General features: G+C 41.8%; 1 long non-coding RNA gene across 1 annotated transcript in view; it reads right to left on the minus strand.

The window, feature by feature from the left end:
• Nucleotides 1–6,674: 6,674 nt before the first annotated feature.
• Nucleotides 6,675–27,110, minus strand: part of LOC148148271 (uncharacterized) — a 28,938-nt gene continuing 8,502 nt past the window's right edge. The window contains exon 2 of the long non-coding RNA XR_015759011.1: nucleotides 6,675–8,974. This is a non-coding gene — a long non-coding RNA (uncharacterized LOC148148271). The remainder of the gene's footprint in view (nucleotides 8,975–27,110) is intronic.

Genomic DNA, 27,110 nt, shown 5'->3' on the forward strand with positions numbered 1-27,110 from the left:
GGCTTGTACAATGACTGGAAGACAATATCATGGAGTAAAAGTTAAATGAGTTCAACAGTCACTAGGATGTTAGAACAGTCACTAGGATGTTAGAACAATCTGAGGGCATAGGTGCAGGTACATCTATGCTCCACATAAATACTGTGTGTGATAGAGTCATAGTCATAGAGAGGTACAGCACAGAAACAGACCCTTCAGTCCAACCCATCCATGCCGACCAGATATCCCTACCCAATCTAGTCCCACCTGCCAGCAACCGGCTCATATCCCTTCAAACCCTTCCTAGTCATATACCCATCCAAATGCCTCTTAAATGTTGCAATTGTATCAGCCTCCACCACTTCCTCTAGCAGCTCATTCAATACACATATCACCCTCTGTGTGAAAAAGTTGCCCCTTAGGTCCCTTTTATACCTTTCCCCTCTCACCCTAAACCTATGCCCTCTAGTTCTGGACTCCCCGACCCCAGGGAAAAGACTTTGTCAATTTTCCCGATCCATGCCCTCTGATGCTCCAGGGAAAACAGCCCCAGCCTATTCAGCCTTTCCCTATAGCTCAAATCCTCCAACCCTGGCAACATCCTTGTAAATCTTTTCTGAACCCTTTCAAGTTTCACAACATCTTTCCGATAGGAAGGAGACCAGAATTGCACACAATATTCCAACAGTGGCCTAACCAATGTCCTGTACAGCTGCAACATGACCTCCCAACTCCTGTACCCAATACTCTGACCAATAAAGGAAAGCATACCAAATGCCTTCTTCACTATCCTATCTACCTGCGACTCTACTTTCAAGGAGCTATGAACCTGCATTCCAAGGTCTCTTTGTTCAGTAACACTCTCTAAGACCTTACCATTAAGTGTATAAGTCCTGTTAAGATTTGCTTTCCCAAAATGCAGCACCTCGCATTTATCTGAATTAAACTCCATCTGCCACTTCTCAGCCCATTGGCCCATCTGGTCCAGATCCTGTTGTAATCTGAGGTAACCCTCTTCACTGTCCACTACGCCTCCAATTTTGGTGTCATCTGCAAACTTACGAACTGTACCTCTTATGTTCGCATCCAAATCATTTATGTAAATGACAAAAAGTAGAGGACCCAGCACCGATTCTTGTGGCACTCCACTGGTCACAGGCCTCCAGTCTGAAAAACAAACCTCCAACACCACTCTCTGTCTTCTATTTTTGAGCCAGTTCGTCTCCAAATGGCTAGTTCTCCATGTATTCCGTGAGATCTAACCTTGCTAACCAGTCTGCCATGGAGAACCTTGTCGAACACTTTACTGAAGTCCATATAGATCACATCTATCGCTCTGCCCTCATCAATCCTCGTTGTTCCTTTTTCAAAAAACTCAATCAAGTTTGTGAGACATGATTTCCCACCCACAAAGCCATGTTGACTATCCCTAATTAGTCCTTGCTTTTCCAATTACATGTACATCCTGTCCCTCACGTATTACCTGCAACAACTTGCCCACCACCGACATCAAGCCCACCGGTCTATAGTTCCCTGGCTTGTCCTTACTACCCTTCTTAAATTGTGGCACCACGTTTGCCAAACTCCAGTCTTCCGGCATCTCACCTGTGACTATCGATGATACAAATATCTCGGCAAGAGGCCCAGCAATCACATCTCTAGCTTCCTACAGAGTTCTAGGGTACACCTGATGAGGTCCTGGGGATTTATCCACCTTTATGCATTTCAAGACATCCAGCATTTCCTCCTCTGTAATATGGACATTTTGCAAGGTGTCACCATCTATTTCTCTACTTTCTATATCTTCCATATCCTTTTCCATAGTAAATACTAATGCAAAAAACTCGTTTAGTATCTGCCCCATCTCCTGTGGCTCTACATAAAGGCTGCCTTGCTGATCTTTGAGGGGCCCTACTCTCTCCCTAGTTATCCTTTTGTCCTTAAGGTATTTGTAAAAACCCTTCGGATTTTCCTTAATTTTATTTGCCAAAGCTATTTCATGTGCCCATTTTGCCTTCCTGATTTCCCTCTTACGTATACTCCTATTGTCTTTATACTCTTCTAAGGATTCACTCGATCTATCCTGTGCTTCCTTCTTTTTCTTAACCAAACCCTCATAGGTTGAGTTACTGTAACAAACTAGCTCAGTAAAGGTACATAAACCTTGCACCCACTCTCTCTCACTGATTAGAGAGAGAGAGATAGATAGAGAGCTTAGCAGGGGGTGACTGGAGGCTCAACTCTCCCATGTGCATTAAATAATCTACTTGAATTTGAAATTCAACAGACTCAAGGTCTTTACTTGAACTCCACAGCACAAGCCTATAAGGTAGCTAAAGAAACCAGACCGTCAAACAAAAAATGACCAGATGTCTAAGATAACATTAAAACAGGTAACAATGCGCTATGAAATGGGGACATGCTGGCAAGTCCAGCACCTGTCACCCATTCCTAATCACCCTTGAACTGAATGGCTTGACCGATCACTTCAGACGATAGTTAAAAGTCAGCCATATTGTTGAAGGTCTGAGTCCCATTTAGGCCACACCAGGTAAGAACAGCAGATTTCCTTCCTGAAAGGACATTAGTAAAACAAATGTACTTTACACAAATTGATGGTCATCATTACTAAAACTATCTTTTAATTCCAGTTTATTAATTGAATTTAATTTCCATCAGCTCCTATGGTGGGATTTGAATCTGTGTCCCTTACAGCAGTAGCCTTGTGATTATCAGTTCAGTAACATTATCACCATGCTACCATTCCCCAATCAGAATGGCCCAGGCAAATGCTGTCACAGCCCTTAATCACGGAGGTAATGAAATCCATGGTCAAGTTTCGAGAGGCACATAGAGTCCTAATGGTTGTAGCAAGATGGAGATGTCAGAAAGAACAAGGTGATGCATCTGAAAGAACAAGGCGATGTGTCATAGATTCATAGATTTATACAGCGGAGGAAAGGCATCTTTAGCCCATCAAGTCTGCACTGATGTAACGACCACTAAGGATACGCTAATCCCAATTTCCTACTCTTGTCCCAAGTCCTTGGAATGAGTGACAGACTGACAGCCCCTTGTTGGAAAGGGAGCACAGTAGCTGATGGGTGAACAGGGTTTGGGATACATAAAGCAGAGTTTTGGATGATCTAAAGTTTGCAGAGCTGGTGGGGTCAGCGTGGGAGGGCAGCAAGCAGAGCCTTTGTAATGATTAAGTCAAGAGGTATCAAAGGCATGCAAGGGGTTTCAGGTGAAGTCAGAAGATTCTGAAATCATAGGTCAGGTCAACAGCGTCTGGAGCATGGTAAAGGTCCCTATCCAAACATTAACTTGCACTGTCACTTTCACACTTCAACCTTTTATTTACGTCTGGAATTCGTGGTCAGTTTCCCATTGAGGTCTTTGTCATGTTTCCAAGATGCTTTTAATATAAAATCATTGCTTCATCATCATCAACCAATTTGAAGCAATGCTTGGGATCTACATGAAGCCATTCTAAAACAGCACAGTAAATAGCAGCGACTTAGGCTTTCTGTATGGAGTTGAGTCCAGTTCGAAACAATCAAAGTGAAAATCTGGTCTAGAAAATTCCAAATTATGAAACAAGAGAATGATACTTCAAGACTAAACCAAGCTTGGAATGGTATTGTTGGTTGAACAACCAACATAGTAAAAGCCCCTCTTTTCAAATGATTAACTTTGTTAAGCCTTATTTATCACATTTTATTAAACAAATACACCAGCACTAACATTATAATTGCAAACTTTGAAGTTTCACAGTGGGATATCAATAACCTATCCAGACGTAAACAGACAATGTTAGTCCATCACAGTCACTGGAGGCTATTGCTATTTGCAAGTACTTTTTTATCCTTAGCCAGGCAGAGGATCTCAGAGCCAAGGGAACAAGCAATTATCCATTTTTTTCACCCTCTCTCATTACACTCCCAGGACAGGTACAGCACAACATTAGATAAAGCTCCCTGTATACCTGTTCTCATTAAGCACTCCCAGGGCAGGGACAACACATGGTTAGGCACAGATTAAAACTACCTCTATTTTTTTAAATTGAAAATAAATTGAAAGTAAAGCTGTGTCTATACTGTTCCCAGCAAACATTCCCAAGATAAGTATAGCATAGGATTAGACCCAGGGTAAAACACCGTCAACATCCCCATCAAATACTCTCAAGTTAGATACAGCATGGCTTTAGGTACAGAGTAAAGATTGCTTTACTCTTTTAAACTGAAAGTAAAGTTTCTTCTGTTCTCTTAAATTGAAAGTAAAGCTTCCACCAGACTCTCCCCAGTCCCAGGCCAATATCAGTATGGGCTATGGCACAGATGAAAGCTCTCTCTATACTGTCCCCATCAAACACTTCCAGGGCAAGTACAGCACAGGATTAGATACAGATTAAAGCTCCACTACACTGTCTTCAGCAAACACTCCCAGAGCATGTACAGCATAGGGTTAGATACAGAGTAAAGCTCCCACTACACTGTCCCCATCAAACACTGCCAGAGCATGTACAGCATAGAGTTAGATACAGAGTAAAGCTCCCACGACACTGCCCTCAGCAAACACTCCCAGAGCAGGCACAGCACAGGGTTAGATACAGAATAAGGAACCCTCCATACTGTCCCCATCAAACACTCCCAGAGCAAGTACAGCATAGGGTTAGATACAGAGTAAAGCTCCCACTACACTGTCCCCATCAAACACTCCCAAGGCATGTACAGCACAGGGCTGGATACAGAGTAAAGCTCCCACTACACTGTCCCCATCAAACACTCCCAACGCATGTACAGCATAGGGTTAGATACAGAGTAAAGAACCCTCTATACTGTCCCCATCAAACACTCCCAAGGCATGTACAGCATAGGGTTAGATACGGAGTAAAGAACCCTCTGCACTTTTGTCATCAAACACTGCCAGGGCATGTCAAGCAGAGGTTTAGATACAGAGTAAAGTTCTCTTTACACTAACCCCATTAAACACTCCCAGGGCAGGTATAGCACCGGGTTACACATAGGGTTTGATCCCTCTACACGGTCCCTATCAAGCAGTCAAAGGATAGATGCTGCATGTCATCCTGAACCTTTAACTATTTCTCTCTCTGGAGAGGCAACCTGACCTTCTGAAGATTTCTAAAATTTCTGCCGTTACTTCTAATTTCTAGCATGTTCTCTACTTGTCTTTGTCACAACTGTTAACGTAGAACATAGAACAGTACAGCACAGGAACAGGCCATTCAGCCCATCATGTGTGCGCCAAACATGTTATCATTCTAAACTAATCCTATCTGCCAGCACATGGTCCAGATCCCTCTACTCCCTGCCTGTTTACATGTCTCTTAAACACTGCTATTGTATCTGCTTCTACCACCTCCCCTGGCAACTCATTCCAGGCATCTATCACCCTTTGTGTAACAAAAGGTGCCTCACATATCTCCTTTAAACTTTCCCCTGTCATCTTAAACTTATGCCCCCTAGTATTTGACATTTTCACCCTGGAAAAGAATGCTCTATCAACCCTATTAATTTCTCTCATAATTATACATACTTTTGTCAGATCACCTTTCAACCTCCAACGCTTAAGCAATAACAATCCAAATGAAACCCTCCTGATGAAAGGCTTTTGCCCGAAATGTCGATTTTCCTGATCCTCGGATGCTGCCTGACCTGCTGCGCTTTTCCAGCAACACATTTTCAGCTCTGATCTCCAGCATCTGCAGTCCTCACTTTTGTCAATAACAATCCATGTTTGTCCAATCTCTCCTTGTAGCTAAAACACTCTAATCCTGGTAAACCTCTTTCACACACACTCCAAAGCCTCCGCATCCTTCATATAGAGTGGCGACCAGCACTGTATACAATACGCCAAATGTGGCCAAACTAAAGTCTTATATAGCTGCATTTGCTGTAATTTTTAGACAGTGATCCCAACAGGAAACATGAAGTTTTGACATGTTCAGATAATGGAACAGTCTTGTCAGTGCCAAGCTGACTTCCCTGAATCCCCTGCTGGTGCCATATTGTCAGGAGCAGGTAATTGGATGGTACCAGGTCAGTTATTAACCTACCCAGTTGTCCAATAGAGATCACCAACCTGGAGGCCTGTCAGTAGAAAGGGATAATGTTTTCAAATCCCTTTCGTTTTAATGCTTTTATAAATGATCTGGTGCTAAGGAGCCACAATACAGTGGCTACATTTACAGATGATATAAAGCTAATGAAAGTAAGACTGTCTAAAATAATGAAATAGAATGAGATGTGGAAAATTTGGATACACTTGGACAGACAATGGACTGATGAATTTTAAGCAACATTGCTTCGCAGAAGGACAGGAAAATTCAAGAAGGCCCTATTGCTTAAATGGAGAAAAAAATAAATGGATGGAAAATAAACTAAACCATCTCCAAGTCAAGGCCATTGGGGTTTCTGAGTTGTCAATGTGGCTTGAGAATACACTGAAATCATGGCTGCAGTTGACAGTGGAAGTGAGTGAAGGAAATCAGATGCTGGGAAGTATTAGAAAGGTCAATATTGAACTAAATTAATGAGGCAATCCTGTCACTTTGTAAATCATTGGTGAGACCATATTGAGAATAATGTGCACAGTTGTGGTCACTGCAGTCTGGGAAGTGGTACTATTAGGATTTGATTTGATTTGATTTATTATTGTTACATGCACCTCGGTACAGTGAAATATTTTATTTTGTGTGCAGTACAGGCAGATCATAACATCCAAAGTGCATTAGGATAATAAAACAGAGTGAAAAATACAATATTATGGCTACAGAGAAGGTGCACAAACAGCTATATCACATTAAATTTAAAACTTGAGAGGTCCATTCAGAAGTTTACTAGCAGCAGGGAAGAAGCTGTTCTTGAATCTGTTGGTACATATGTTCAAGCTTTTGTACCTTCTGCCTGATGGAAGAGATTGGAAGGGTCTTTGATGTTGACTGCCCTTCCAAGGCAGCGAGAAGTGTAGATGCAGTCCATGGATGGAAGATTGACTTGAGTGATGGACTGAGCTTTATTCACAGCTCTCAGTAGTTTCTTATGGACCTGGGCAGAGCAGTTGCCATACTAATCTGTAATGCATCCAGATAAAGGATACAGGAGGGTAACCAAAGTGATTAGTGGGTGGAGGGCTTGGATGAGCATGAGGGAGGACTCCTTATGACAAAGCTCCCAATCATTCCAAATCTGATACAAGATCATAAAGGAAGATTGATTGTGTGCCTTATAAGTCATTAAATACATCCATTTTTAAAAATTTTGATCTCTACTTTCATTGAGATAGCTGTCATGGGCCTGCAGTGATTGCTTTAGGGAGGAAGTTCCAGAATATTGATCCATTATTAAATCATCCCTCAATGTACCATGCTTCCTAACTCCACCCTCAAACCTCCAGCTCCTGCGCTATTTCTGCCATCCTCATGGAGTTTTATGAGGACCAGCTCTTAGGCAAGTCAAGGGTCCTGATGAAGGATCCCAACCCGAAATGTCAACTTTCCTGCTCCTCCGATGCTGCCTGATATACACTGCCTTCCTAGCTCCACTTTTTATCGACTCTGACTCTCTACATCTGCAGTCCTTACCATCTCCAAGTCAAGGCCATTGGGGTTTCTGAGTTGCTGGTGCAGCCCAATAAACATTCACCTGGAGAGTTAGCTAACTCTGGCTGAACGAATTCTCAGGGATTTATCATATGCACTTGAACTGCCTCACACTTTCAAACAGCTATTCTTCTAACCCCAGCACTTTTACAAATAATGTAAATGAAATAAAACACAACTTCTTTTCAAAGATCTTTCTCTCCTGGTAATTACACACAAGGTAGTTCTTTTTCCAATCAATGCTGACCATAAGTGACCTTCCATTTACCAACAACCATTCACCAGCATCCAGTGGCAAAGGGAATAAAGCACCAACAATGATCGGAGAACACTTGTAGTCCCATGATTTTAACAATAAACACACAAAAGGTTAATGTTTATGAGCATGAATATTGAGAAGACATCAGGCCAAAAACTCGATCTATTGCTCAAGTCAGAAGGTTCTGTGTTTTAGGTTCCACTTCAGAAACGCAAAGACAACATATGGAGCAGTAGCTGCCAGTGAGGAGGTGCTGTCCCATCAGAGCTGCTATCTTTCAGACCCAGTCTTAAACTGATATTTCTTTTCCATTCAAAGATTCATGGAACTTTTGCAAAAAAGGCCAGTGGAGTTTTTCCTGGTGACCTTGCCAATATTTGTCCCTCAATCAACATCACTACAAATATGATCACATTACTGGTTGTGGGCATTTACTGTGTATAAATTAGTAGGGATTGCCAACTGTGGCTCAAACCATTCAGGGAGACTTTTCTTTTCCTTAAAAATGACGACATCGTTGGTTGACCAGCCAGTTGAACCTGTGCACAATAGCAGAGCTTCAAAGCTCTTCTGGCACTACCCTTTTTAATGTATTCAGGAGAGGTGACCATCATTGGCTGGGCAAGCACTTATCAACATTCCTGTCCTCCATAAAGCAAGCTATCCCGCTTTTGGGAAACCTAATCATCCTTGAGGTGTGGTTAGTGGTGAGTTGCCTTCTTGTGTTCTCGGGACACCCACAATATTGTCAGGGAGGGAGGCCTGGATTTTGACTTAGCCACACTGAAGTAGGGTAGCAATATATTCCAGATCAGAATGGTGAGTGGCTCAGAGAGGAACTTGCAGCTGGAAAAGACAGGAAACTAGATGTGCGGGATGTCGGATCAGCCACGATCCTATTAAATGACAGAGCAGGCTCGAGAGGCCATATGGTCTACTACGGTTCCGATTTCTTATGGTGTTCCCATGTTTCTACTGCTCTTGTCCCTCGAGGTGGTAGAGGTCAGGGATTTGTAAGGTGCTGTCGGAGGAGACATCCTGAATTTCTGCACCATACCTATTACGCTCCTGCTGCAGTTTTTAGTCTGCCTCCAGTAGACATGTTCGAGACTCTGTGTTAGCAACAAAACAGGCAGTAACATTTATAAGGGCAGTTTGAACATGTGGTGCACAGGGCAGGTGCACTGCACTCATGTGCATAAGTATCAGTTTACATAATTACACTTCATCACAACACCACGATCGAAGCAGGCTCCCAATTCAAAGCGATCACTGTTATGATGAGCATGAAGGTCTGACAGAGCGTCCAGATGAATTATGTGACCAATTTACTGAGAGTATCATTTTGAAAATATTCTGTTCACTGAGAGCTTCTTGCTGATTCCTACAGATGCCTGGCCATTCCTGTAGACTTGGCAACCCTCAAACTGGCTGCTGCTTTTCCTAAATTGTAACAGAGACTTTTAATACGTGTTTGACCACCTCAGGATAACCAAAGTCCTTTAGAACCAAATTAACTCTCCTTTATTTTTGAAGTGAAATATTAAACTTCAAAAAAACTTGGTTGGCAATAAAGTGAATTGGAATTTTATGAAAAGTGTTATGTAAATGCAAACATGTCTGCCTTCTCTCATTGGGAGAGGATTGGACTAGATGATGCATCTTCACAGTGTGGAACAATCTGATGGTAATAGCCTTCATACATTCCACATAAAGGATGGTCACCTAGGTAAGGAGGCAGAGGGCATCAGGTCATGGTAGAACCAAAAACCACCAGCAAGGAAATCACAGAGTGGGAACAAAGTGATTGAACACCAACTGATTCTACAAAGGAATTTTCCAAAGATGGATCCATTCAAAACAGAACATTAAACCCTGTGTGTTTTCACTTTGAAATATTTTGAATATGCTTTCCACACTGGATGACTTTGAAGTGAAGGAACTGTAGTATGTTAGCAACTCAAATGGCAAAAAGTGATTTCTGATTACACGTTAGTAAATCCATGGAGCCTAGCTCTCTCACAGTGTAATCTGTACACCCTTCATCCCAAATGGATGATGTTACAATCACTTTGGTTTAAAAAGGAATCTTTGTGCTTGCTTCAACCTCATTAGCCTGATTGTTTTCACCAGTGACATCAGGCTGTACCAGTAACACAAACCCAGGGTTCTCCACATCAGCAATCAGAGAATTGTTACAAAATGGAATGTGCCCATCCACTTTTAATTTGTTGTGATCCAGCTGGCATGCAAGGATAAATGAATCTAAGCTTCCTTCAGTGGCTCAGAGCCAACTACACTACTGCCCAGGCTCTGGTACCTGACATTAGCTGATCTAAGCCAGGATGGCAGTGTGGGTGTGCTGAGATTAGCCTTGCTGTCTCTGAAATGAGGAGCAGGAGATATGAAATGAGGAGCAGGAGTTATGAAGCTTGCATACTCGCTACTGATTGCTTTTCAGCAAGAATGCTGAGCACTGGAGCAGCACTGAACCAGAATAGGTTGAGCTATCGCATAGCACCTCAGGTCATTGAATACAATAGGACTTTCAGTTATGAATAAAGGAATGGGAGTAGGTTATTCAGCCCATTTCTGCTCTGTCAATCAATGGGATTATGTCTGATTCTGGATGCAGGTTTGGTCACTGAGCTGGAAGGTTCATTTCCAGACATTTCATCACCCTACTAAGTAACATCTTCAGTGGGCCTCAGGCGATGCACTATACATGATTCCTGCTTTCTATTTACATGTTTGGGTTCTTTGGGTTGGTGTTGTCATTTCCTGTGGTGATGTCATTTCCTGTTCCTTTTCTCAGGGAGTGGTAGATGGGGTCTAACTCAATGTGTTTGTTGATAGTGTTCTGGTTGGAATGCCATGCTTCTAGGAATTCTTGTGCATGTCTCTGCTTGGCTTGTCCTAAGATGGTTGTGTTGTTCCAGTCAAAGTGATGTCCTTCTTTATCTGTATGTGAGGATACTAGTGAGAGAGGGTCGTGTCGTTTTGCGGCTAGTTGGTCTTCATGTATCCTGGTGACTAGTTTTCTGCTTGTTTGTCCAATGTAGTGTTTGTTACAATTCTTGCACGGTATTTTGAAAAATGACATTAGTTTTGCTTGGTGGCTGTATAGGGTCTTTCAAGCTCATTAGCTGGTGTTTTAGTGTGTTGGTGGGTTTGTGGGCTGCCATGATGTCAGAGAGTCTGAGTAGTCTGGCAGTTGTTTCCGAGATGTCTTTGATGCAGCGGAGAGTGGCTAGAGTTTCTGGAAGTGTTTTGTCTGCTTGTTTGAGTTTGTTGCTGAGAAATCAGCGGGCTGTGTTCATTGGGTACCCATTATTTTTGAATACATGGTATAGGTGATTTTCCTCTGTGCTGCAGTATGTGTTGGCTCATTGAAATAATGTTCTAATGCAGCGTCGTTTGTGGCTGTTGGGATGATTGCTTCTGGAGTTCAATTGGCCTATTCACCAATCCAAAGAAACCCAAACATATAAATAGAAAGCAGGAATCATGTGCAGTGCTTCGCCTGAGGCCCACTGAAGATATTACTTAGTAGGGTGTCAAAATGTCTGGAAATGAACCTTACAGCTCAGTGAGTAAACCTACATCCAGAGCCTCAACCTAAGCTACAAATCTTCTCCAAACTCGCTATTATGTCTGATTGTCTATCAACTCCATTTTCTTGAACTATCTATGATGTCAACAGTCTCTAGAAATCTATTATTTTCTAACTTAAACTTGCTCAATAATTGAGTTTCCAACACCCTCTAGGCAGAAAATTCCAATCTCTCATCTCACTTTTAAATGGCCTGTCCCTTATCCATGATCAGGTAATTTCCCTAGGTCTACATCATCTTATATTCACCCTGTTACACCCTGTAGGAATTCTGTTAAATTTCAATGAGGTCACTCTTATTCATTAAAACTCTAGAAAATAAAGATCCAGTTTCTTCAATTATCACTCGTAAAACAATCCTACCTGCCAGGGTGACTCTTTGCTGCACTCCCTCTGTGGCAACTATATCCTTCCTGATGGAAGAAAACCTCAACTGTACACAATACATCAGGTATTCACCAGGCATTTACACAGTTGCAGCAAAACATCTTTAGTTCTTTACACAAATCCCCTCGTAATGAAAGTCTCATTTACCTTTCTAATTGCTTGCTGCTCCTGCCTGTCAGTTTTTAATGAGTCATGAACATGACACTGAGGTCCCTTTGGACACATGCACTTTCCAATCTTTCACCGTTTAATACTTTTCTATTGTTCTTTTATTCTGCCAAACTGGATAAGTGCACACATTTTCACCTGATATTCCACCTCCCATCCTTCTGGCCTATTCTCAATTCCTATCCAAGTGCCCTTGGGGCTTCCTTCAATCCAACTTACATTTCCATCGAGCTTCATGTCATCACACACATTGGAAGCATTACACTCCAACAGCCCAATTGGTGAGATATATTGTGAACAGCTAGAGCCCAGGCACTGACCCTTGCCATTCCCCAAGAATGGGGCTAAGAATAGCCCGTTTATTCTGAATGATATACAAATAGATATACATAAAACAGCAGGTCGGGCAGCATGTGTGGAGAGACAGAGTCAGAGTTAATGTTTCAAGTCCAATATAGCTCTCCTTCAGAATTCTTCAAACTTGAAACAATCCCTCTGTTTTTCTCTCTCCACAGATTCTGCCAGAATGCTGCGATTCTCTAGCAGTTTTTCTTTTTATTGCAGATGTATATCTTCTGCAATATTCTATTTTCATTTTATTCATACTCTCTGCCTGTTAACCAATCTTCAGTCCATGCTAGTACATTACTCATAAACCACATGTATATTATTACATGGAAAGACTGGAAATGGTATAAGTTACAATAGTTCTCTTATATTTTATCCACTCATGGAATTTGGGCTTTGCTAGCGAGGCCAACATTCATTGCCCTTCCTTTACTGCCCTTAAGAAGGGGGTGATGGGTTGCCTTCCTCAACTGCTGCAGTCTGTGTGGTGTAGGGATATCCACACTGATGAAAGTGGGGTTCCAGAATTTTGACCCAGCAACAGTGAAGGATACATTTCCAAGTCATGATGATGTGTGGCTTGGAGGAGAACTTGCAAAGTGCTGTGTTCCTATGTATTTGCTGCCCTTGTCCTTTTAAATTATTGTGGGCATGCCTTTGGAGGGTGCTGTCTAAGGAGCCTGGTGAAGTGGTCTCCTTAGAGCAGAAGAAGGGATTTAAAGGAGGTCAACAATACGTGATAGTAAATGAATAATAACTGTTTCCAGTGTCAGCTGGGTCAGAAACCAGAGGACAACAGATTGAATAGAACAGGAGAGCAAAACCAGAAATGGGATGAGGAGAATTCCGATAGTGCAGTGAGTTGTTTTGACCTGGAATGTGCTACCTGAAAGGGTGGCAGAAGCAAATTAAATAGTAACCTTCAAACACAAATTGGATAACTACTTGAAAAATTAAAAGAGAAACACTGGGGTGTAGCAGGAAAGGACATGGGGACTGTGACTAACTGAATAACTCCGTCAGAGAACAGGCATAGGGATGACCTCCTTCTTTTTGATTGACAATTTATATAAACATCAGAAGGACCACATACCCTCAGGGTAAGAAAAATGGGGGAATAAATTCAGTACCTAAAAGCAACTAAAATTATGTGGTGACTGTTAAGCTCTGAGAATCTGTTATCAATGTCTTCGGCAGATGGCAATCAATATGGCTGCAACCTCAGTCAGTCCCATTTATGATACTGCATTTACCCTATGTTTTATTTGGCAAATACTCCTTGAAGTGACTGAAAGGGAAGAGCAGTCATTATAGTCTGTAAGAAAACACAACAGTCAATTTTAAGACAGTAAGCACCCACAAATGCGAAGATAAATGACAAATTAATCTGCTTAAGTGTTTCAAAGGAATAAATGTCTGTCAGGGCATTGACAGGAATTACCTATCTCTTCTTAGAATAATGATATGGAATCTGATAATAAAACATGGAATTAAAAGCTATTCTCAACGATGGTGACCACAAAACTATCAAATGTCAGATAATCCCACCTGGTTCACTAAGGCCTTTTAAGGAAAAAAATCTGCCACCCTTACCCAGTATGGCCTATATGTGACTCCAGATTCAAAAGTAATATAGATTCCCTTTTGGCATTGTAAATCACTCAGTGTAAGGACTATTCAGGACAGGTAACAAACATTGGCCTTGCCCGTCGAGCCCACTTCTCATGAACAACAAAAAGGAAAACATTATGTTCACCTGAACAGTGAATCTTGATTTCATGTCTCATCTGAAATGAGCAGTAAATCTTGTGCCCATTAATCAAAGAGTTAACAACTAATTGGAACTTGCTCCACTAATAATTACTTAAATACATTACAGTGATGAATTGATAAGGAGCAATAATGTAAAAAGTAAGTCATCAAAGAAGAGAGAGTTCATTTAATTCACAAGCACAAATACAACATGTTTTTGTCCATATTTGGCTTTTACTTATTCCACTGCTTCCAGCTGCGCACCAATGTGAAAACCATGCCTCTGTCTTAAATACAATCCCAGTCAGTGATACTGAGGCATAGACAGCAGGTAGACTTCCTAATATCCCAGTTCTTTGCGGGAAATTTTGCTAAGGTCTGCAGTCCAAACACCTTAAAGCCTGAGTGCTTTCACATGAACATACGAATTAGGGCCAGGAGTAGGACAATCAATCCCTCAAAGTTACTCCACCAATCATTAACATTATGGTTGAGCTAATTACTCTACATTTCTGCCTGTGCAGATAACCTTTCACCTCCTTGCTGATTAATGAATCTATCTGCCTCTGCCTGAAAATTGTTCACAAGCTCTATTTCCACCAACTTTTCATGAAGAGAGTTCTGAAGAGTTTTTGAGAAAGCATTTATACAGTCACAGAGGTGTACAACATAGAAACAAACCCTTCAGTCCAATTCGTCCATGCCGACCAGATATCCAAAATTAATTTAGTCCCATTTGCCAGCATTTGGCCCATATCCCTCTAAACCCTTCCTATTCATATACCCATCCAGATGCCTTTTAAATGCTGTAAGTGTACCAGCCTCCACCACTTCCTCTGGCAGCTCATTTCATACACACACCACCCTCTGCATGAAAAAGTTGCCCTTTAGATCCCTTTTAGATCTTTCTCCTCCCACCTTAAACCTCTGCCCACTAGTTTTGGACTTCCCTATCTTGGGGAAAAGACTTTGCTTATTCATCCTACCTACACCTCTTGTGATTTCATAAACCTCTATAAGGTCAGCCCTCAGACTCCGATGCTCTAGGGAAAATAGCCCTAGCCTATTCAGCCTGAAAACCTCCAACTCTGGCAACATTCTTATAAATCTTTTCTGAACCCTTTCAAGTTTAACAACGTCTCTCCTATAGCAGGGAGAGCAGAATTGAATGCAGTATCCCAAAGGTGGCCTAACTAATGTCCTGTCAACTCCGATACTCAATGCAGTGACCAATAAACGCCTTCTTCCTTATCAGCTACATGCGACTTCACTTCTCCTCATCTGTGTCTTAAACAGGTAACCACTTATTTTTAAACAGTGACCCCAGTTCATGGGGAAACAGTCTCTCCACATCCACCGTGTCAAGACTCCACAGGATGTTTTATGTTTCAGACAAGTCACCTCTTACACTTCTAGACCCCAGGAGGGACAAGCCGAACCTGTTCAACCTTTCCTCATAAGACAACCTACCCAATCCCAATATTAGCCCAGTAAACCTTCTCTGAACTGCTTCCAATGCATTTACATCTCAGAGTACAACTAGACTTTGATCAGATGGGCTGATGGACCAAGGAATGGCAGTTGGAGTTTAATTTAGAGAAGTGTGAGGTGTTGCATTTTGGTAGGGGAAAACAAGACAGGAGTATGCACTTAATGGTAAGGTCCTGGGGAGTGTTGCTGAGCGAAGAGACCTTGAATGCAGGTTCTTAGTTCCTTGAGGGTGGAGTCACAGGTCAGCAGCATAGTGAAGAAGATGTTTAATACACTTGTCTTTATTAGTCAGTACACTGAGTACAGGAATTGGGATGTCATGCTCCAGCTGCAAAAGAATTGGTTCGGTCACTTTTGGAATATTGCGTTCAATTCTGGGTCTCCCTGCTATAGGAAAGATGTTGTTAAACTTGAAATGGTGCAGAAAAGATTTACAAGGATGTTGCCAGGGGTTCGAGGGTTTGAAATATAGGGAGAGGCTGAATAGGCTGGGGTGTCAGAGGCTGAGGGGTGACCCTACAGAGATTTACAAAATCATGACAGGCATGGATAGAGTGAACAGCCAAGTTGTTTTTCCCAGGGAAGGGGAGTGAAAAACTAGAGGGCATAAGTTTCAGGTGAGAGGAGAAAGATTTGGGAGGGATCTAAGGGGCAACTATTTCACACAGAGGGTGGTGCGTGTATGAAATAAGGTGCCAGAGGAGGTGGCAAAAGCAGATACAAATTAGAACATATAAAAAGCACCTGGGTGGGTACATGAATAGGAAGAGTTCAGAGGGATTGGACCAAATGCTGGCAAATGGGACTACATTAATTTAGGATATCTGGTTGCATGGATGAATTGGGCAAAGGGTCTGTTTCTATGCTGTACAGCTCTATGACTTTATCATTCTTTAAATAAGAAGATCAATGCTGTACACAATACTGCAGGATTGCCTTGTAATAGGAAAAAGCAAAACCAAAAAAAACACAGCCAGGTAACTGATGACCCAATAAGAGGGTATGAGGCGAGGACAGGCTTCACCAGGATGCCCCTATATTAGGATAACTTGCCAGCACTCCCTGCCAGGGATCACACAAGATGAAGAGTGACTTGGACAAGGTTACCACTGTGTAGTACCTCAAGCAGAGTTAGAGTGCTCAGAGGTGGGTTCCAGGTTTTTAAGTCATTCATTTCACCCCTCACATGAGAGGTCTAATGGAATCAGATTGATGCTCACACTGCCCGGAGTTTAATAACCACAGGTCCTGACTGCATGAAGACTGTGGGAACTGTCTTTCTCATTCTGACTGTAATCCCACCTCATCCCAATCAGCTTCTTCAACTAAAGCACAGCTCTGTTTGCAGAGTTAAGCAAACAAGATAAACCTAAACATCTCATCTTCCAACAGACGTTTCTTTGTGCCATGAGTGAAGAGTATAGATGTTCAGTTCCTCTGGCCAGTTCCACCGTTCACTTAACTTAAAGCTCTAGCCTCAAATAATGTAGATCTTGCTGACGTTGCTCACACGCAGCACTTGCCCTGTGCAATGCTACCTGCATGCCTCTAAGTCTTATTGATCTGTACATCCTTGCTTACTATGGTTTGCCTGCACTGCTCATAAACAAGAGCTTTCCACTGTACTTTGGTACACAAGACAATAAGTAAATCAATCAATCAATCAAAGAATCAAGCTGATCACTATCTCAACTCCATTTACCATTCTCTTGACACCAATACTTATCAAAACATACCGATTTCAGCCTTAATAATTTCACTAACCAGTTTGGAAGCGAGAGAACTTCAGACTTATGCCACATAAAGAATCCCCATTTCACCCCTGAATGGTTTCACTCTAACTTGAAGATTATGCCATTGATACAGAAAATCCGAAAGATAGTGAGCAAGCCCAGCAGATCTGGCAAATATTATAGCCCCTGATGAAGAGCTTTTGCCCGAAACGTCGATTCTCCTGCTCCTCAGATGCTGCCTGACCTGCTGTGCTTTTCCAGCACTACTCTGATCTAAACTCTGGTTTCCAGCATCTGCAGTCCTCACTTTTGCCCAGATGTTATAGCCCCGTCTGTTCTTTCTAACTTTTCCCTACAAGCTTAACTTCTAACTAATCTTTAGTAAACAATTTTTATCTGGAAAAGACATGGATTCTGTGTGAGATTCATGATTCAGTCAGCACCCACCGCATGGTGGGGAACCAATCCTAGACGGAGCAGGAACCAGCATGAATTAGAATTATCCCACACTGCAGAAAACCAACCGAAGCTAAGAGGGAATTTAGCCCTAACACCCAGCAACAGGTGCAAGATGGGGAAAAAAAGTTATAATCTGGAGGGAAAAACGAGGGGCTGGAGTGGTGAAGCCAAACCCCACAGCTCTGTATGAGGGGTCGTACAGCCATAGGGTTGTACAGCATGGAAACAGACCCTACAGGCCAACATATCCATGCCGACCAGATATTCTAAACTGATCTAGTAAATGTGCCAGCATTTGATACATATCCCTCTAAACCCTTCGTATTCATATACCCAAAACCAACAGCTAGAGCTTGAGCAGTGAGGTCCAAGATAGGATTGCTCCCAGAGGGAAGACACACTGTGAGCGCCGTTGGGTAGGGAGCCATGGGGATGCTGCTTGAAACAAAGAACAGAAATTGCAACTGGAGCAGTCAAGGTCAAATTGGAAGAACGTTTTCAGCGAGGAGCCATGTCATGAGTGTCTGATTTGTTTGGGTACCACCAGTAGACTTCATAGAAGAAGGAACCAACCCACCTCAATAATTCTGTCAAAGGTTTCAGCTCTTTTCTTACCAAACTGTCATAGAGTTACACAGCATGGAAACAGACCCTTCAGACCAATCAGTCCAGTCCGACCTGGAACATCAACTCCCCTCCTCCTCTGATGCTACTGGAACTGCTGTTGGTTTTCCAGCTCCACTCTTTATCCACTCCACGCCAAACATAATCCCAAACTAAATTGGTTCCACCTGCCTACTCCTGGTCCATATCCTTCCCATCTTTTCCTATTCATGTACTTATCCAAATTTCATTTAAACATTGTAATCGTGCCCCCATTCACCACTTCCTCGGAAGTTCATTCCACATGCGAACCATCCTCTGCATAAAAGAATTGCTTCTCATATATTTTATAAATCTCTCTCCTGTCACCTTAACAATGTGCCTCTTAGTTTTGAAATCCCCCATCCTACAGAAAAGACACCTGCCATTAAACAATCTATACCCCTCATGATGTTGTAAACCTCTATAAGGACACCTCTCACCCTCCTATGCTCCAGTGAATAAAGTCCGAGCCTATCCAGCATTTTTTTATAACCTAAATCCCCCTTCCCGACAACATCCTGGTAAATCTCTTCTGAACTGTTTTCTATAACTGGGCGACCAGAACTTGACACAACACTGCAGAAGAGGCCTCACTAATGTCCAGGACAACCTCAATATGACTCCCCAACTTCTATACTCAAAGGACCGAGCAATGAAGGCAAGTGTGCTAAATGCCTTTTTAACCACCCTGTCTATATGTGACACAAACTTCAAAGAATTATGTACCTGAATCCTTAGGTCCCTGTATTCTACAACACTACCCAAGGCCCTACCATTAGTTGTATAAGTCCTGCCCCTGTTTGTTGTACCATATTCCAATACCTCACATTCATCCAGATTGAACTCTATCTGCCATTTTTCTGCCCACTGATCCATTTGATCAGGATCCCTTTGTAATCTAAGAAAGCCTTCTTCACTGCCTACTATACCACCAACTTTGGTGTTGTCCGCAAATTTACTGACCATGCTTTCAGACATGTTCAGGGGGGGTTTAGCATTTTCGAAGTTCCAAACTGCTAAACCCAAGATTCAAATACTCTCAGTACAGCCACGTGTCTTACCAAAATTCTCTCTTTCCATCTTTAACCTAATACCTAAGCTCCACAACTAACCTTTTGTCTCATCCAAGATTAAGTGCTGGCTTGGGGAAAAAAAAGAGGGATTTGTTGCTAATAGTCCAACTAGTTAGTTACTGGCTTTTAATAATTTGTCTCATTGTCAATCCCAGAATTTTGTACTTTTTGTTAGTAACAGACAGTTATTCCAGTTTTATATAAAACAAAGTGTCAGAAGTCTTCGTAATAAGTATAGTTTTTGGGGGGGGGGGGGGCGGCAGTCTATTGAGGGACAGGATAATTGGAAGGAATTATTGCAATAACTTCATAAAATTCATTGCAGACCTGCGATTCTCCACTTTGCGTTTGTCCATGTGGTTAATTTAGTGTTTGTGACACAGAGGAAGAGTTAAATCGGTCTTCAAGCATTATCTATTTTTCTCTCTCCATGGATACTGCTAGGCCTGCTGAGTTTCTCCAGCATTTCTCTTCTTTTTTCAGCTTTCCACCATCCACAGTATTCTCTGCAATCTTTTTTTGCAAGCTCTGCCCATTTGTTGTGGACTCCCACCAGTAGAGAAAAATAGCTTCTCTGTATGTGACCCATTGAATGTCTCCATAATTTGGTGAAGTGAACCTGAGAATGTGCTAGAATTAGTTGACAAGTCCAGCAAGGCCGACCTCAACAATGCAATCACCTCGCTCCATTGTTTTGCATTTCACAAGCGCTGCGGTAAAACTGTCATTAGGTAGCAACCTGGTGCCAATTGATGGCCATTACTGCTCATTAAACACTGAGTTAATAGCACTATTCACCTCATTAATATTCAACCTAACCAAACACACTTGACAAGGAAGCTGGAGCAGGTCCCTGGCAGGTTCACCTCACCTCTTGCTCCAAGCGACTACCATGTTGAAACATCTCTGGACACGCTCCATTGACGTTGACTACACATACTCCATGTCCATGGACATTTGCAGCCAGCATGTGCCAGCCTCGAACAATCCCATATCCTTGATTCATTTGCAGGATGCTTCTGTACTTCAATGCTGCACTTTGGGCTGCACCAGCAATTCTCATTGTAATGCTGCAGCAAGGTCACTGTGCACTCAGGGACTCATACCCTGCTCATTGACTGGACCAGACTGCATCTCTAGGCTCTTCACTTGTTTCCTCAGCACTCACTCACTCTGAGGCAACCATGCCTTTTTACATATTAATCCCTCAGCCAGAGATATCAGGCCAGTATTATAGAATCACAGAATCAGAAACTTTTACATTACAGAAGGAGGCCATTTGGCCTATTATGTCTATACAGCATCCAGAAGAGCTAGTCCCATTCTCCAGCCCGACCTCCGAATCCCTCTAAACACGTTCAACTACAGATCCAGCTTTCTTTGGAAACCTCATACGGAATCCACCTCCACCACTCTCCCAGGCAGCGCATTCCAGATCCTAACAACCCTCTGAGTAAAGATGTTTCTCCTTATCTCACTGTGAGGTATCTTGCTGACTATCTTGAAATTGTGACCCCCGAGTTACTGAAATACCAGCTCGTGGAAACAGAACATTCTTCTTTACCCCGTCAACATTGTTCACAATTTTGAGTACCTCAGTCAGGTCATCTTCTCTGCTCCAAATAGAACACGCCCATTTTAGAACAGTACAGCACAGGAATAGGCCCATTGGCTCACCATGTGTGTGCTGACCATGATGCCATTCTAAACTAATCCCATCTGCCTGCACAACATTTGTAACTCTACTCCCTGGCTCATGCATCTAAATGTCCCTTAAACATTGCTATCATATCTGTTTCTCCCATAGCCCCTGGCAGTGTGTTTCAAGAGCCTACCAATCTCTGTGTAAAATCCTTCTATCACACATCTCCTTTAAACGTTTCCTGTTCACCTTAAACCTATGTCCCCTAGTATTTGACGTTTCCACCCTAGGGCAAAACAAATTGACTATCCACCCTATCCGTGCACCTCATAATTTGATATACTTCTATCAGGTCACCCCTCAGTCTCCAAAGCTCTAACGAAAACAATCCCAGTTTGTCCAAACTCTTCTTATAGCTAACACATAGAGTCATAGAGATGTACAGCATGGAAACAGACCCTTTGGTCCAACCCGTCCATGCCGACCAGATATCCCAACCCCACAGTCCCACCTGCCAGCACCCGGCCCATATCCCTCCAAGCCCTTCCTATTCATATACCCATCCAGATGCCTTTTAAATGTTGCAATATACAGTCCATTCCAGGAAGCATCCTGGTAAACCTCTTATGCAGCCTCTACAAAGCCTCCATATCCTTCACATAGTGTGGCAACCGGCATTACACACAATACACCAAATGTGGATTAACTAAAGTTTTATACAACTGCAACATGACTCGCCCAATTTTATTTCTATGCCTCAACTGGTGAAACTAAACATGCCTTCTTTACCACTTTATCCACTTACGGTGCCACTTTCAGGGAACTATTGACTTGTACCCTGCGATCCTTCTGTATATCAATACTTCTAAGGTTCCTGCCATTTACTGTATATTTTCCTCTTACATTTAACCTTGCACAAAGCATCACCTCACCACCTCGCCAGATGTTTAAAACTTCTTCATCGGATGGGGGTATTTAAGGCCCATTCCTAACTGCTCAGAGGGCAATTAGGAGTCAACCACATTGCTGTGGGTCTGGTGTCACATAAAAGACAGACCAAGTAAGGATGGCAGTTTCCTACCTTAAAGGTCATTAAGTGTTATGAAGGTGTAGGTGTGTACTGTACGTTTAAGAGAGAGAGGAATAAGGCAAGGATTTAGAAAAGCGCATAGTGTGCTGAAAGATTTAAAAATGTAACATTTGGTTGACACAAATAGCTGGAGCTGTGAAGCCATGGAACAAAAACAAATTCAAATTCAGCCAGTTTAAATTATGCACCAGCTATTAAAATCCAATCAAGTTTGAATTTTATTATTAGGTATGACATCAAACCAATGAAATGATCTGATGTTTTGGGGTATAAAATCAGACATCTTGAACAGTTAGGGGGAGAACAGCAACGAGTGCCAACAAACAGACTGCTAATCGAATAACTCTCTGAAAGGTACCTGTCTATAAGAAATGTGCGCAGCAGAACACTAAAGTCGACCTAAAAGAATCTACAGAGTAAGTTTGACATCCGAACACTATACCTGTTTTGAAATTGATTTTGCCATAAATTTAAGAGGGAATTTATCAGACTAGTACTGTAGTATGGGAGGTAAAAAGTAGGTTTAAGAGAAAGGAGCTGCAAATAGCCGATGTTTTAATGTTCTCTGTTGGACTTAAAGAATAAAATTATTCATTTTTACTTTAGTGATCTCTGGGATAGTTGTTTGCCTCTCAAAAGTTAGCAGATTACGTGTTGGACCGAAGGGTCTGTTTCCATGCTGTACATCTCTATGACGGCGCAAGGTGACCTTTTCTGTGTTTTGGGTTTAAATTCGCAAAGGGATTTACCCCGTGTCGTAATATTCGTGAACCAGGTGGGTTTTTTCCAACTGTCAACAATAGATTCATGATCATCCTTAGATTCTTACTTCCATATTTTTATTGAATTTTAGCTCCACCTTTTTTCTGTCGTGGTGTGATTCGAGTCCTGTTCCCCAGAACATTATCTGAGTCTCTGGAGTAACAGTGCAACGCTACAACCACGAGGCTGGCTCCCCTCCCTAAAACTCCATCTGCCATTTCTTCACCCAATTTTCCAATTGATCTATGTCCTCTGTATCCTTCAACAACCTTCCTCACTATCCACACATTCCCCATTTTCACATCATCTGCAAACTTACTAACCAGACCACCTAGAATTTCATCCATATTATTTACATTTATTACAAACAGCAGATCCTTGCAGAACACCACTGGTCATAAAACTCCAATCAGAAAAACACCCGTCCACTCTTACTGTTTGCCTTCTATGGCCTAGCCAATTTAGTATCCAGCTTGTCAACTCACCGTGGACCCCATATGACTTAATCTTCAGGACCATCCTACCAAGAGGGGTCTTGTCAAATGCTTTAGTAAAAAGAGTAGTAAAAAGTGCTTTAGTTTGGACAACATTCACTGCCCCTACCTTCATCCCTCACTGTCATCACTTCCTCAAAAAACTCAATCAAAGTTGTGAGACAATACCTCCCCCACACAAAGCTATGCTGTCTATCTCTAATAACTTCATTCTTTTCTAAATGCAAGTAAATGATTTCCTGGGTTATCCCTATTGACCTTCTTAACAAAAGATCAAAATCGGCTGTTCTCCAGTCTTCTGGTACCTCATCTGTGGCTAATGAGGACCCAAAGTTCTCTGTCAAGGCTCCAGCAATCTCCTTCCTTACCTCCATCAGTATCCTGAGATCAATCTCATCAGGCTGGGGACTTGACTTAATGTCAAGTCTTAATGGTTTTCAAGACACTAACAGCTCCTCCGCCTTAATGTCAACATGCCAAGACTATCAAAACACTCCTCTCTAATTTTAGCACCATCCATGTTCTCCACTTTGTGAACACTGATGTGAAGTGCTCATTAAGAACCTCACTCACTTCCTCTGGTTCCACAACATAAATTCCATCCTTTGTTCTTGAATGGACCTACCCTTTATATATATATACAATTCCTTGGGATTCTCCTTAATCCTATTGCCATGGACATTTTATGGCCCCTTCTGCAAGAGCCATGTTTGATTTCATTTTCTGTAACCTTACATATGCTTCTTTTTCTTATTGGTTAGGCTTTCAATATCTATTGTCATCCAGGGTTTCAAATCTCACCATCATTACCTTTTATCCTCACAGGAATATGCTGGTGCTGAACATTGATCAAGTGAATTTTAAAACCCTATCTATTGACTCCTTCCTCATACACAGCATGACAGGGTAGACATAGAAAGAACAGTACAACATAGGAACAAGCCCTTTGGCCCACCAAGACTGAGCTGACACATGATGCCTTTCTATATTAAACACCTTTCATCTTTATGCATTCCATATCCCTCTATTCCTCATAAATGTTGCTATTGTATCCACATCCACCACCTCCTCTGAGAGTGCATTCCAGACACTTAGCAACCTCTGCATAAAATACTTACCTCTCACACTTCCTTTGACATAATCCCCTTTTACCTTAAAGCTATGTCCCCTGGTAATGAATATTTCTGCGCTGGGAAAAATCTGAGAGGATCTGTCTTTTGGCTGGAGAATATGGAACTACAGAACAAACTCACAGGTTAAAAAGGTATGAGGACTGAGAGAAAAGTGTTGTATATATTTGATGTTCACTATCAAAGAGAATTATGGGTTGTTGGTTATGGAATATGTTCAAGACCGAAATCGATAGACTGTTGGACAGTAAAGGAATCTAGGGATTAATGTATTGACACCTACCAGTAACATCCAACCTTTTCTCCTACCATTAGCCCTCTCTTTGTCTTTGCTTTTGGTGCACATTTACCATCTGTTCCACTTATTCCTCCGTGCTCCTTCTTTTTCTGTAGCACAAAACCTATCCTTTCTCCAATACAAGCAAAATACTGTGTGGAATAGTGCCACAGAGGATTGTATCCATTCACCAAGTCATCCTTTATTTGCACATGCATAGTACCTGACACTGATCCAGCTCCCTCAGAGCCAACTCTCAGAGTGAACAGAACCTCCAACCTTCCTGGTTATATCTGTCAGCCAGGGCTCCCTGATTTGAGCAGGTTAATAGCCCCAGTAAAGGAACTCATATTCTATGGGGTTCACCTGGCTGACCTCATGACAGTCACTACACTGTGGAGTCTAGAAATATGAAAAAAAACAAACAGAAAGAACTGAAGAAACTCGGCAGGTATGGCAACATCTATGGAGGGACAAATAGCTTATACAGTATTTTGAGTCTGATGTGACTCTTCTTCAGAATCTATTCAGTCCTCCAGCAATTTCTTACTTTATATCAGATCTCCATATCCACAAGACTGGGATTCAAGGGCTATTGGTATAGCTTGGGAATGAGGAGTTAGGCTCAAATGTTAGCAATAATCTTACTCATTGAGTGGAGCAGGTTTAAAAGTATTTAGATGTGTACTTGAGATGTCAAGACATACACGGGTATGGGCAAAGTGCTGGAAAATAGAATGAGAATAATTTATAAAATCATAGAGTCATAGAGATGTAGAGCGCGGAAACAGACCCTTCGGTCCAACTCGTCCATGCTGACCAGGTATCCTAAATTAATCTAGCTCCATTTCCAGCACTTGCCCCATGTCCCTCTCTATCCTTCCTGTTCATAGACTTAAATGTTGTAATTAAAACGAGTGGAGCAAGCAGAGGAAGAAAGAACTACAATGCATTGGCCAAGAATTTAGGTGTTTGTTTTTGACAAGCACAAATGTGATGGGCTGAACGGTCTTTTTCTGAGCTGTAGATCTCCATGACTCAATGACATGTTTAAAGGATGAATGATCCAATCCTACTCCTATTTCTTCCGTTACGCTCAAACACATCGCAAGATGATCTCCAAATGACTGTGTTTTTATCATTGTCTTCTGCATAACTTTAACAAATGCTTTTTGGAATGCCAATATAGTCAACATGACTCTCTTCTTAACAACCATGATTAAAGAATTCAATTAGATTATTCAGATATGACCAAGTCTTCACAAATTAACACAAAGAACCATTGCCCTCGACATTAAGATTGCCGAAAAAAACTGTCACAATTAACTCAGCTCTTTAAATTTCTGTGAAGGTGTTTTAGAAGTAACATACTATTGCATAATTTTTACTACTTGACACTAATCATCTCTCCACAATGCATTTACATGTTGGCTAATAGGTAGTCAGGATCGTTATAACAGAATCCTTTGAGATTCATTGGATCTGCTCAAAAACAAAGCACTTTATAGACTGATTGATTCATAAATGTTACAGCATGGAAGGAAGCCATTCAGTCCATCTTGTCCACTCAGGTCAACAAAGGCAGCATTCATCTGATTTTTCCACTCTTGGCCTGCAGTCTGGAGGCTAAGTACTGCTGAAGTGTCATGAGAGTTTCTAATTCAACCATTACCTCAGGCAATGTGTTTCAGATTCCTGTCACTTTTGGATGAAACAATTTCTCCTCAACTCTCTTCTTAGACCATTTACTTTTATTGACCAGCCTGCCATGAGGGGCCTTCTCAAAAACCTCACTAAAGTCCATTTTGACTCCATCAAAAGTGTTACCCACATCAACACTCCTGATTACCTCCTCAAAAGAAATCTATCAAATTAGTCAAATGTGACCTTCCCTTAACAGATCCATGCCGACTATCCCCAATTTATTTGTCTCTCGAATTCTGTCCCTCAGAATTCTTTCTAATAACATTCCTACCAACAAGGTTAGACTGACTGGCCTGTCATTTTCTGGTCTATCCCCACCTCTCATTTTTTTTAATAATAGGGCAGTCCTTCTGTCCTCTGGTATCTCACCTATGGACATAAAGAATTCAAAACTTACTGCAACGACATGATGTTCCCTCTAAATCTTCACTGATCCAAGAAAAATATCCCTAACCTCTTCAACCTTTCCTAATAGCTCAG

This window comes from Chiloscyllium plagiosum, unplaced genomic scaffold, assembly GCF_037043375.1.
Source record: "Chiloscyllium plagiosum isolate Xiang-an unplaced genomic scaffold, Cpla_swu_hap1 HiC_scaffold_13, whole genome shotgun sequence".
Classification (NCBI taxonomy): Eukaryota; Metazoa; Chordata; class Chondrichthyes; order Orectolobiformes; family Hemiscylliidae; genus Chiloscyllium; species Chiloscyllium plagiosum.